The following is a 12,801-nucleotide window of genomic DNA, read 5'->3' as shown; positions in this document are numbered from 1 at the left end:
CTTCGCAAAGCCCTTCAAAGTTCTAATTCTCAACATTGGATCAATGCCATGCAAGAAGAGATGAAATCCATGAAAGACAATGATGTTTGGGATCTTGTCGAGTTGCTTGAAGGCTCGAAACCCATTGGTTGCAAATGGACATTTAAAACCAAAAGGGATTCAAAAGGCAATGTCGAAAGATATAAGGCTCGTCTAGTCGCCAAAGGTTTCACTCAAAGGAAGGCATTGATTATAAAGAGACATTTTCTCCGGTTTCTTCGAAGGACTCCTTTAGGACAATAATGGCACTTGTAGCTCATTTTGATTTAGAGCTACATCAGATGGATGTAAAGACAGTGTTTCTCAACGGAGACATTGATGAAACGATTTATATGGTTCAGCCAGAAAACTTTGAATCCAAAGATTCAAAGTCTATGGTCTGCAAATTAAAGAAATCCATCTATGGTCTCAAATAGGCTTCTCGTCTATGGTATCACAAATTTCATCAAGTGATTACCTCGTATGGTTTTGAGGTAAATGTGGTTGATGAATGTGTATACCACAAGTTCAGTGGGAGCAGATTTATCTTTCTGGTACTATATGTCGATGACATACTACTGGCGAGTAACGATATAGGCTTGCTGCACGAAACCAAAAAATTTCTCACTAAGAATTTTGAAATGAAAGATCTTGGGGATGCCTCTTTTGTGCTAGGCATACAAATACTATGAGATCGCTCTCGAGGCGTTCTTGGATTGTCACAAAAGGGCTATATCGAAAGGATACTAAGCAGATTCGGCATGAAAAGTTGTTCGCCGGGTGATACACTTGTGGCTAAAGGAGACAAGTTCAGTCTCAGTCAGTGCCCCAAAACAGACCTTGAAATAAAGGAGATGCAAAAGGTTCCCTATGCCTCGGCTATAGGAAGTCTGATGTATGCTCAAGTTTGTACCCGTCCCGATATAGCATTTATAGTGAGACTGTTGGGCAGATATTTGAGTAACCTAGGACTGGATCATTGGAAAGCAACCAAACGGGTCATGCGGTATTTACAGAGAATAAAGGACTTCATGTTAATCTACAAGAAATCAGACAGTTTGGAGATCATTGGGTATTCTGATTCTGATTTTGTGGGATGCCAAGATAGCAAACGATCCACTTCGAGCTATATTTTCATGTTAGCCGGAGGAGCTATATCTTGGAAAAGTGCCAAACAGACGCTCATAACCCCTTCAACTATGGCAGCAGAGTTCATAGCTTGCTTTGAGGCATCCAATCATGGGATATGGCTACGTAACTTTGTCATGGGGCTGCAAGTGGTTAATGGAATTAAAAGGCCATTAAAATTATTGTGTGACAATAAATATGCAGTTCTATATTCCAACAACAACAGAAGTTTTGTGAAGTCGAAACATATTGATATCAAGTTTCTATCTGTTAAGGAAAGAGTTCAGAGTGGTCAGATTTGCATAGAGCATATAGGGGCAAACTCCATGATAGCGGATCCGTTGACTAAGGGATTGCCACCTAAGGTCTTTCATGAGCACACTGCTCATATGGGTGTAGGCATGTTTTATGATACCTTGATTTAGTGGGAGTTTTCTTTTCTTTTGCTCTTGGATGTACTATGGATTAAGGCATGTTTGCATGTCTACATTTACACATAATAAAGTTTATGACTCTTTCCATCATCTACATCTCTAAGTATGTTTGTGATTTTTGATTGATCTCTCCAAAGAATAAAGTTGAACCAGTTGGAAATAGGCATGTTTTGAGATCACATTGCATGTAATTTCCATGCCACTCATCCATACTTGATCTATGTCATTGAATGCATTGATATGGTGAGCATGAAAGGTTTAGTCACGCATATATGTGGCGAAAGCTGTCATGGTCTCATATTAGTACAGAAGATGGACCAGATTGAAACTAAGGAGAAGTCTAAAGAAATTAGCATAAGAAGTGTACACATAAGGAATTTTTTCAATATAATTGTTTCAGCTCTCACATGTAGCCCAAGTGGGAGATTGTTAGGTTTTAATCTCTATTAAGTGGGCTTACATATTCAGTGAAACAATTGCATTGATGGGCTATCTTGTAAGTGGGCTAAATCAAGTGATTCATTTAGGCAAAGCCCGTAGATTTCAACAAAAGGGTATGGGGCTTAATGAGTGGATACCACATTTTAGCCCATATAGGCTTAATGGGATCCTATTAGGTCAAAATATAAAGGCTCCTAGGTTATAGTTCCCAATATGTTAAATCATCTAGCCGCCCTCTTGCTCTACCCCATTAGAGTCAAAAGCTGAGAAAACCTAAGGAAGAAGGAAGATTTAACTGAGGAAAACCACAGTCGACCTACCATTGATTCGTCACTCATTCCGCAAGGGTTTCTACTACTGCGATGGATACAGGTATGTACGTTTAAACCTCCTTGATAACTACAGCATGATATTCTTTGGGGTGCAACATGGCTTCTTGTTCTTCGTACATGAATGGTATTGGTATGATTCTGCAACACTAAGGATTGATTTGCTCCCCTTTATTTATTCTTACAGGGTGTACATAAGGTCCATTGAATCGTTGACAGGGATGGCAATTTCCACTCTATCCAGGGGATGCCCATGTGGCCACGCCCACGAGGTAGGTTTTTTGCTTGAAAAGCATATTTTGGAGGGATGGGTGTTGTGATTTTGTAACTTGTTTGGGTATGGATAGGGTACAATATTAGGTTAAACTCAATCCTCCCTAAATGTTTTGAATCTTATGTGAATGATAATTTATAGCTTATGTGCTTTTTACATGTTTCAATCAAATAATTAAAAATTTTGATGTATGTTCATATTATTTTGTTTATTTATTACTTATATAAAAAGAAATTAGGTGCAAAAGAGGTTTTGCATTTTTCGTGTATGGAGAGGATTTGGATTCTGAAAATCCAACCTGTTGCTAATTTTGAGGACACAAGTTGGAAGGTTTGGGAAGGCATAAATCTATTCATGGATGAGGCCCTGCTTTAAAATGTTCATGGGTCAAACCTGAAGCCCAACCCATAAACAAATGTAGGGAGGTGGGAAGGGTCCAAAATTTACCAAACCCTCTTCAAATCTGCCCTATTATCGTCCCTAGTCATTGAACTTACCATGAAGAGCCTGCAGTCACACAGGTTTACGAATTTGACCCCACACTTTCTTGGAGTGAAGTCTCCACTATTGGGTCATCGGCATCATGATGTTTCAATACTGTCAAACAGTTTTTAGAGCAAACCAGATTTGACAAAGTAATGTTGATAGGTATCCGCAGTTTGATGCCTCTTCCGCAATCCGCATCATACAACCTCGCGCCATTTTTTCAATCAACTATTATTTTACAATCTCGTCTTCCCCAAACAACTACTATTTATTTAGGTCTAGTCAATTAATATCAATCAATTCCATCTTACTAATTGGATGCAAAAGTATACAGAAATCAAAGACATGGTTGAAAGTCTTGAAAATTTCACCCCGCCCTTCTTTAGATTTTCATGTTAACGAAGTGAATATTGCACTTAAAAGTATGTTATTTATGGCGTTTGGTTGCAATAAGGTTTTTAAAATCAAATTGGATAGGTAACCATTTCGGGGATTGATTTCTAAGTTGAATGGTCTGATTGTCTGGTTCGAATGAATAGCCTGTTCTGACTTAAAATAATAAATAATGGTTAAAAATCGTTGTCTGAATCAACAGTTTAATCGTCTGGATTAACAGATTGTTGACCAAATTAATAATTTTTGACGAAAAAATAATTTTCGGTTAAAACATAACCGGTTACCTGATTAAATCCTGTTTTTTCTGATCTAACTGTCCAGCCCAATCCAGTTTTAAAAACCATGGATTGCTGACCATGAAAACAAAGTCTGTGTGTGGTAGTTGTAGGAAAATGACATTCTTTCTAATTTTCACAGGTTATTTTATTTGATTAGCCCAATGGTGGTTGTATTGTCACACCTACTTATTTTCAATGGAAAAATTTATGGTGCCGAAAAGATATGACACCAGACATAATAAAAAAGAAAGAAACACAAACACCCTTTAAGAAATTCTTGAAACGATTTATTTATAATCCTATTGAGTTTCATATTCCTAGGAAACCATTTTGTTGGCATTGTTTATTTTGTGCATATTAATGCAAACATCCTTCCATAAACAAATTTGAAAAATGGATGTTTTCATGGGTGGCCTACTGAAAATACAATATTCTTTTTTATACCGAAAGCAAACTCGGGTAAGTTAGATGCAAGTCTCGTCACTTATAAGAGCTTTTTGTTTTTAGCCTTCATGTTATCAACTAGCGGAGACTCATTCGATGTATAGAAAGCGAAAGCTAAATAATAAAAATATATAAGAGTAGATAATTGTTTTATATTTCAATTTTTTAAATAATTAATAATTATTAATATTTTATATATTATTTTTAATATTTTTTTATAATAAAAAATAATAATAATTAATTTTAGTTAAGTTTGTTCATCAAATTGATGAAGCCAATCAACCCGATTTAATTTAATCTAAATTGATCGGATTGGTCGGATTCGATTCAACAACTTTCCAATCCAACCAAGTCGGGTTAGTTTTGGTTTGGCCATTTGTAAACAAATCATCAAACTAAAATATAATTTTTTTAATACAAAAAAGTAGAAAATTTTTCATATTTCTTAGTCTAAAATATTTTATAAAATTAAAATTTTTTAATTTTCTTTTAAATAATATCATTATAATTTTTTAATTTTAAATTTAGATTTAGATTTTAAGTTTATATATTTTGAACCATCTGACTAAGCTAAAAACCAACCCAAACCGATACTAGTGTTTTCAACCCACTGTTGTCTCAACCGGTTGAACCGTTCAAACCGTCACTTGACCTTGATTCTGTGTTTGGTTCTGCTGAAACTCACCCTTTTGTCAAAAATTGTTCCACCCAAATGGTTCAACCATTGACTCATTCGACCCGATCACTGGGTTACGGTTGCACACTTAATGTATGTGCAAACTTTTGGAGGCCATAACTTTTCACTACAATGTCTGATTAAGGTGATCTTTTTTTTTTTGGGTAACCTTTTAAGATCTACATGCTCCAAGGTGCTATGGGCGCCTTGCCTTGCTATTTTCACGAAAAAAAAAAACCCTTTTTGGCCTTGAATCACAATTTTTAATATTTTTTAGAAATACTAAATTAAAAACATAAATTAAATATAAAATAATATATATATTATATATAAAATATAATTATATACTATTTATTGATAAAATATGTATTTGCATATGGTCTAACCCATTTGACCTACATGGTTGAATCATTGACCTACGACCTGGAGGAAAAAGTGGTCAACCATATATAATATGTGTCTTAATTAGAAGTGGGGAATTGGAAATTAGTTAAGAGTCTAACAAAAAGCTTAGTTATTAGCAATATTTTAGGAATGAGGAGTGGTTTTAGGAATTAGGAGAGACATTTATTAATTAATTTTGAAAAAGTTAAGTATAAAATGAGGAGAGAGAATAAGAGTGGGAAAATGAGAGTTTAAGATAAATAAATTAGGAATTTTGAGAGGTTTAGGGAGAAACTGACAAAAATTCTAATGAATTTTTTAAGGGTGCTGAAACCTCCCCTGAAATTTCTCACTGTTGCTGAAGCCTCCCCTAAACTTTGGTAATTGCATTCACCTCCCCTGAACTTTCTGACAGTTGCAAGTAGACCCCTTATAGTAGAATCTTCTAAAAAGAGGTAAAAAGTGTCCAAAATACCCATAGAGTTACTGTTAAGGTTGGTTTCTGCAGAAAACAATACAAACTTTATAAAAAGATAAAAAAAAATAGAGAATTTAAAGTTACAACTTTACATTTGAGTGATTGATATGAAGGGCAAATTTGAAAAATAAATCAAATTTCAAAATAGAGATTGGAAGGGTTTGGGCTAATGATTCATATGAAGAGAAAATTGGAAAATAAATATTTTGGTAAAAAATAACTACATGGATATTTTGGACATTTTCATGCCTCTTTTTAGAAGATTCTAACAAAGGGGGTCTACTTGCAACTATGTCAGAAAATTCGAGGGGGTGCTTGCAATTACCAAACTTCAATGGAGATTTCAGCAACAACCAGAAACTTCCAGGGAGGTGATTGCAATTACCAAACTTCAATAGAGGTTTCAACAACAACCAAAAACTTCAAGGGAGGTGATTGTAATTATCAAACTTTAGCGGAGGTTTTAGCAACAACCAGAAACTTCAGGGGATATTCTAGTAATTTACCCTTTTAAAATAATTAGAAAACAACAATTAAATAAAGGAGAGAAAAAGAAGGGGAGAGATTGTAGATTTGTAGGGATGTGGAGGGCAATGGCGAGAGAGATATCATGTTCTTTGATAAAAAAGCATAAAGGGGGTAGTGATAGAGGAAATAGGGGTGCTAATGTAGCATTATGGAGAGGGCTGGGAAGGGGTAAGGGGGGAAATGGAAGAAGTTTAGGCTATGTTTGGTTTGAAGAAAAATGTAGGGAAAGGTAGGGAAACTTTTACAAACCTTGTATTGGTTGAAGAGAGAAGAGGGAATGGGAAGAGAGGGCTGCTGACTTGGGGCCTAATCGCTTTATAATATAATATAGATAAGAGACATTTGATAATACTACTTGCCAAGGAATGGCTTTGTGATTAATATATGATGGTGATGTGATGCCTTGTCAACATAAATCTTTGCATGTCCCTAGCAGATGATCAGGTCTCATAAAACTTAAACGGTTATTCTTTTATATGTAATGTCTTGCAGAGAACATTGGCGTGTTCATTTGTAATAGGTAGTTCAGCCTGATGTGTATGATTTTGTCTCTGATGTGTATGAATAATAATATACAAGTATGAGAAATGTTCTCTCAATGTGTGAATGTAGTTTATTGTGAATAAGGTGTGGATGGCCAAGTCTAGATCTGCTACCCACGGTTACCAAGTCACCTGTCATAACATCTCTCAACAATGATAATATACAAATACGGGAAATATTTACAATGTGTCTGTAGTAATAGGGTGTGGGTAGTAAATCCAAGTTTTTTATTAGCAATTTAAGTCCGGTCTTCTACAATGGGGCTCTTAAATTGGTATACCCACGAGAAAATTCTTGCTTCATATGGTGGGTTGGGTTTGACATGAGTGCGGATACCCACCCAAAATTGAGCACAGTAATGATGCTCACGGTCCGCTGCTGTTTGGTTTGGAGAAAACCTCAGACGAAATTAGTAAATTACAGTCTGGAAATTTCTCAAGCTAGAATTAACCATTTTAGTATTGAAACCAAATCAACCAATTTGAAAGCCCAAATAACACGCATGCCTACACAAAAAATAATAATAATAATAATAATTCAGTTTATGAGATTTAAAAATTTTCCCAAACCAAACCACTAATTCTTATTTGGTTCAACCCAGTTTGGCAGTCTGAACCATATAATGAATGCCTCTAAAGCCAAGATCTCCCCAAAGAAAAAATCATGTGAGCACGTTGGGAGCATTGTATCTAGCCATACATTGGGTGTATCTCCCATTCTTGTATGTTAAATTCATGAAGAGATATTTTAAATGTGTGGGTGAATGTCATGCTCTAGCTAGCTTGGAGTGATCATTTCAGATCAGACTAGCTTGGAAATTCTAGACTTGGGCCCAATCTGGCTTGCATAATAAAACTTCTACATATGTATTAATGTAGAAATTTTATATACACACATGCACATTTATATAGCCCTTAGCGCAAGCCCAAACTATAGTCCTTATCATACGTGCAAATCTCAACTTGGACCAATCCATGAACACCACTGTTCTCAACGTGTTTGCACACTTTTTTCTTTCAAGAAATCCCATCTACCCAAAATTTTGGGTGCCCCTTATTTAGAAAAACTTTAGAAAAGGTACTCAAGTGATTGTTACATGCTTGTGAATGTTTTTAAGTTTTCAAACTACCCTTTTTTTATTTTATGGGACCAATTTGCCCTTTCTCTTACGAATTTATGCAAACCCTTATTTAAGTTTATTCTTCTTTCTTGCGGTGAGGGTTTTGTTTGATTAGGGTTTTAAGCTAAGTGGGTGAAAAAGAGATAATAGTGTTTTGTCGTTTGCATTTTGTCATTTTGAAAAATTGTCCTCTTGCTTGTATGAATCTCGAAACGACATTGTAGATGCTGTTTGGCAAGTCTTTTTCAACAACCCGATAGACCAATTGAGCTTTTTGGAGCTGGTCTTTAAAGACCAAGACTGTTTATTGGTCTATTGGGCTATTAAAAGAGTAAATTTCTTAAAATATCCCCATGGTTTAGGAAATTGACTAATTCTACCTTTACTGTTTACATATTGTCTTAAAGTACCTTTAAGTTTTTTGACAATTGTCATTGTCGTTCAGCACTAATGGGACAAAATAAAATGTGGAATTTATTCTCCACTATTCTTCAAAATTTCAAAATAAAACCTAATTGATGAAAATTTTCAAGAACTATAAAATAGTCTGGGTCCATTGAAAGGATGAAGAGAAACTACTTTCTTCTTTCAATCCTTGTCCTAACCATCACCGCAAGACAGAGAATTCTCCATTGTTCATTGTGAATTTAAGTTTTTGCAATTAGATTCAAGCATAAAAGGCTGTGGATGGGATGAATTTTGTTTGCAAGCGACCAGGTGTGTCAATGGACCGGTTTTGGATTGGACCCCATCCAGTCCAAAATCAATTTGGACGGACCATCAAGACATATTGGACCAATCCAGTCCAAAATATTTATTAAATTGGAATGAACCTGGTCTGTTTGTAACAAATTTATATTGGATTGGGTTGGATTAAGCCAATATCTAGTCCATTGATATAAGATAAGAATATATGTATCAATGGACTGGGTTTGGATTGAAACCAATCTAAATCAAAATGAATTTGAGCGAATTGGACGGTCCAGACATTGAATTAGACCGGTCCAAATTAATCCAAAACATTCACTGGATTGAATTGGACCTGATCCATTTATAATGGACTCACATTGGACTGAATCGAATTGGACCAAATCCAATCCAATTGACACCCCTACAAGCGACAAAGACCAGCTGGGTAGAGAGCGAAAAGGGTGGATAATAATGACTCTCTTTTACCATGTACATCTTTTGATTCCCCTGTAGCCTTTGCATCCATGATAACATCATTTGTCCCCTCCCCTAATTCGGATTCTTGTTGTGCTGTAGCCCCGGCACTTGGCTCATCCTCTGCCCCAAGGGGTTGTCTTGATCCAGAGTAGGCAAGGAGGGCTCGTCTTGAACCGAACCCTTTAATCGATGGGAGAAGGGCCAATTATAATATTGCTTTGTTTCCCTGGAATTTCCCCCACCGAGAGGTAGATTTTTCATTATTGTCAATTTGTTATGATTTATTGATATTCATTTTAATGAATAACATTAACTTTCCTATTGTGTACATCTGTTATTAAAAATGAGAAATCATGGAGGAAGCCCCTATCATGGAATGGAATCGGAGGCGGGCATTTGGGTGCAACACATTACCATAGAGTTGTAGTATATGTCTTCTATTATTAATAGTACTATATGGAAAAATCAAGTTGTCTGGCATGATCATTCTTTGTTATTAATGGGCGTTTTAATTGGCATTTGCTATTAATGGGTGGTTTACTAAAACGGATATGGGAAGATGTAGCTGGAGTCGGAGAGGGAGATATAGATAAATGAGGTTTTATAGATACATGAATACAGTATGAGAGACGAAATCGGAGACGAAATTAGAGACTAAGACCGACTGAGATGAAGTAGAACAATAAAAGGGTATTTTAAAAATTTTAAAAAGTATATGAGTCACATGTGAATGGAGTATGAGAAAAAATTAACGATAAATGAGGTTTTAGACAATTGTCGGTAAAGAGTCTGGTTATGGTTATCAGAATGTCAGTCACGATGTCTGTGGAAGATGAATAGAATATTAGCCGAACTGGAACAAAGTAAAATAAGCTTGAAATGAAGTACGTATGCGTATGCCCAAAGAGACGATCTACCCAGAGGATTCAGCTTGGCCTTAACAAGTTTATCCTCGGCCAAGTAGTCTCCCAATATCAGGCCGAACTCCACTATAAATCACATCTTCTTCTTCATCTTCCTACTCAACCGATCCCCGGGGTCACTGATGTCTTTTCTCTAGTGAGTTGGGAAAGGCCAACCCCCATCAACAATAACAATAAAATACCTACTCTTCCAAGTCACTACCTTGAGAGATACTCATGGAGAAGCTTATATCCAGGTCGATAAGCTATGTTGTAGCTATATTTGCCCACCCCCTTTGGGACCGACAGGATTTTTCTTGATGGAATAGAGCGAGCTAAATGTTCCGATATCTAAGGGGAGGTCGAAATCATGGAACAAAGATATGGTGCTGACCATGGTACGAACCGAGTTCAGGTGAAGCTGGTCAATGGTGGCATCAAAGAATTTAAGGACTTCAACAATAAAAGGGTAAAGAGGAAAGTGGAGCCCAACAATCAACTGCTCCTCAAAGACAGTAATCTCTTCATGATCATGTTCCCAAGGAAACTCTTCCCAAATGTAGGTTATAGCCATAATGATCAGGGAATTTGTACCGGGCAGCTAGTGCATTGATCTTCTTAGGTGCAAGTGTAAAAGGACCGCAGATGTCTGGACCTCAGGGCTTACGGGCACGACACAAAGATGACGCTTTCCCGCCAGAAGCCTTCCGTTCTTAAATCTTGAGTCTGAGTTCTAGGCCAAAGTGACCATCTCAACTGGGCCAGACTCTAAATCTTGAGTCGAGGTGCCCTCCTTGGCCCGACCAGACTCCCCACTCTCATTAAAAAGACTACTAATACTACTAGACATGCTGAAAAGAACAAGAAGAAACTAAGGGGAGGAAAGGTGACTTACCTAAGAACGGAGAAAAAATGACGACCTTAGAGAGAGAAGACAAGACGACTGACTTGGAAGCTAGCGCGCAACCTCCGAAACGTGAAAACTCGAAATGAGACAAAATGAATGGGACCCCAAGGCCCCTATTTATAGCCGTTGTAGTCAATCACAGACGGTTCAGATCAATTTGATCTAATGGCTCCCATAAAAGCTGATCTCACGACTTTTGAGGTTGAAATTGGTTAAGCGTGTGTTTTGACATTTGCTGAGTTTTCAATTCGTTTGACGTCTGCGCGTCCCCGATACGCGATCTAATTTTATGGTTGAGCCAATTAGGTCAATGAGATCTAACCTCTAGACTAGATCTTGGCCAGGATGAAGACCAGACCAAATCTACCTAAACTTGTCATGAACTCCCTGTACTGGGTCGGGACCCCTAGCATGGGGAATGGGGAGGCAATTGACGAGGGATGATTTGGCCCGACCTATTCATGCACGGACACGCAACCTGCTGTTTGGGCATTGACTTGGCATTTCCTGCTACCTCAGCGAGCTAGGTCACCTCAGGTACCTTGGTCCTCGGGCACCTCGGCCAAGACTGGGATCCGAGCAGCTCGTGATGACTCGACCTGTTGAGGTGACACGTAGCCAAATTCTAGAAGAAAGCCAGCTGTCTCTGACATCTTCGGGATCACACTACACGTCTGCAGGTCTTATCCTTATCTTGCCTGGATTGGACGGACTCAATAAGCCTTATTAGCTAGCACGAAGTCCATCTCCTGGTGCGAAATGAACTCCTAACAGCACGGACCAAAGATCTCAGAGGTATTTCGTGAGACCTACGACAACTCATCTATATAAGGGCATCAACCCCAGCGGCACAAGGTACGTGTGATTTATTAATCACTAGCTTAATAGGATACAAGCTTTCAGCTCACACTATCAAATTCTAATTTAAGCATCGAAGTGTCCACGCCGAAAAACCATCCTGCGCCAAGTATTATTTTCTTACAATTCGACCGACCAACTAAACATCCTACGTGTGAATTGCCCTCCGGCTAGAAGCATCCAGACCGTGAACTATCATAATCCATTACTTTTTTTTTGGAAAAAAAAAAAAAACATACACCGGTACAAAGGTGCGAAGTGGATGTAAGAACCAATCTTGTGACGGGAAATCCTATCAAAACCATTCTTGTGACAGGAAATCCGAATTCGTATTAATCGTTTTCTGGACATAACAATTTCATATTTTCACATCTGCTCGATGTGCGTGGGGTGGGTTCGTGGGGGTAGGTGGACTTTCTCTTGTCTTCCTATTTTCAATTTCCCTTGGTTGGTAGGTAGGTGGATTAATCTTTCTCTCTCTCATCTTATCATCGTCCACTCGGCTCGGATCACACGCTGCACGCTCCTTCCCACGTGGCTGCAACGTTGTATCCTGCAACTGCTGATTGCTCATTATTCACCAATGCGCTTGTAGGGCCCACATATCTTCTTCATCTCCAGGTATTTTCATAACAGGAATGGACGGTGGCCTCAGCACGTGTCACCGCCACATAATCCACTCACGGAAAACCAAGCCACCTACCCACTTTTCCTGAGGTAGTTGTTTCGTTTGGTTTGACTAGGCGGCTTTCCGAGTCATACCAGACCTCAACCCCCACCCCGGCCTACACCTCTGAAATTACTAAATTACCCTCACTAAAATTCCTTTCCTATATTTATATCTCGGAAAAGGGAAAACTTCTCAAAAAAGAAAAAGTATATCTCGAAAATTCCTTAAAAGCTAGAATTCCTACGTAGGTAGCAGAAATTTGACCGCATAGCGCAGTGGATTAGCGCGTTTGACTTCGGATCAAAAGGTCGTGGGTTCGACTCCCACTGTGGTCGTTTGA

At 37.8% G+C, this 12,801-nt stretch overlaps 1 non-coding gene and 1 pseudogene across 1 annotated transcript; both read left to right on the top strand.

Annotated features, from left to right (window-relative positions):
* The first annotated feature begins 779 nt into the window (after positions 1 to 779).
* On the top strand, positions 780 to 1,571 carry LOC148791363 (secreted RxLR effector protein 161 pseudogene; annotated as a pseudogene).
* An 11,151-nt stretch (positions 1,572 to 12,722) lies between these two features.
* Positions 12,723 to 12,796, top strand: TRNAR-UCG (transfer RNA arginine (anticodon UCG)). The gene has a single exon. It is a non-coding gene; the product is annotated as a tRNA-Arg (tRNA).
* Positions 12,797 to 12,801: the final 5 nt, after the last annotated feature.

This window comes from Nelumbo nucifera, chromosome 5 (assembly GCF_055504915.1).
Source record: "Nelumbo nucifera cultivar China Antique chromosome 5, China Antique-T2T, whole genome shotgun sequence".
In the NCBI taxonomy this organism is placed as follows: domain Eukaryota; kingdom Viridiplantae; phylum Streptophyta; class Magnoliopsida; order Proteales; family Nelumbonaceae; genus Nelumbo; species Nelumbo nucifera.
Note: the sequence above shows the minus strand (reverse complement) of the source record. Positions and strands in the feature narration are given on the sequence as shown.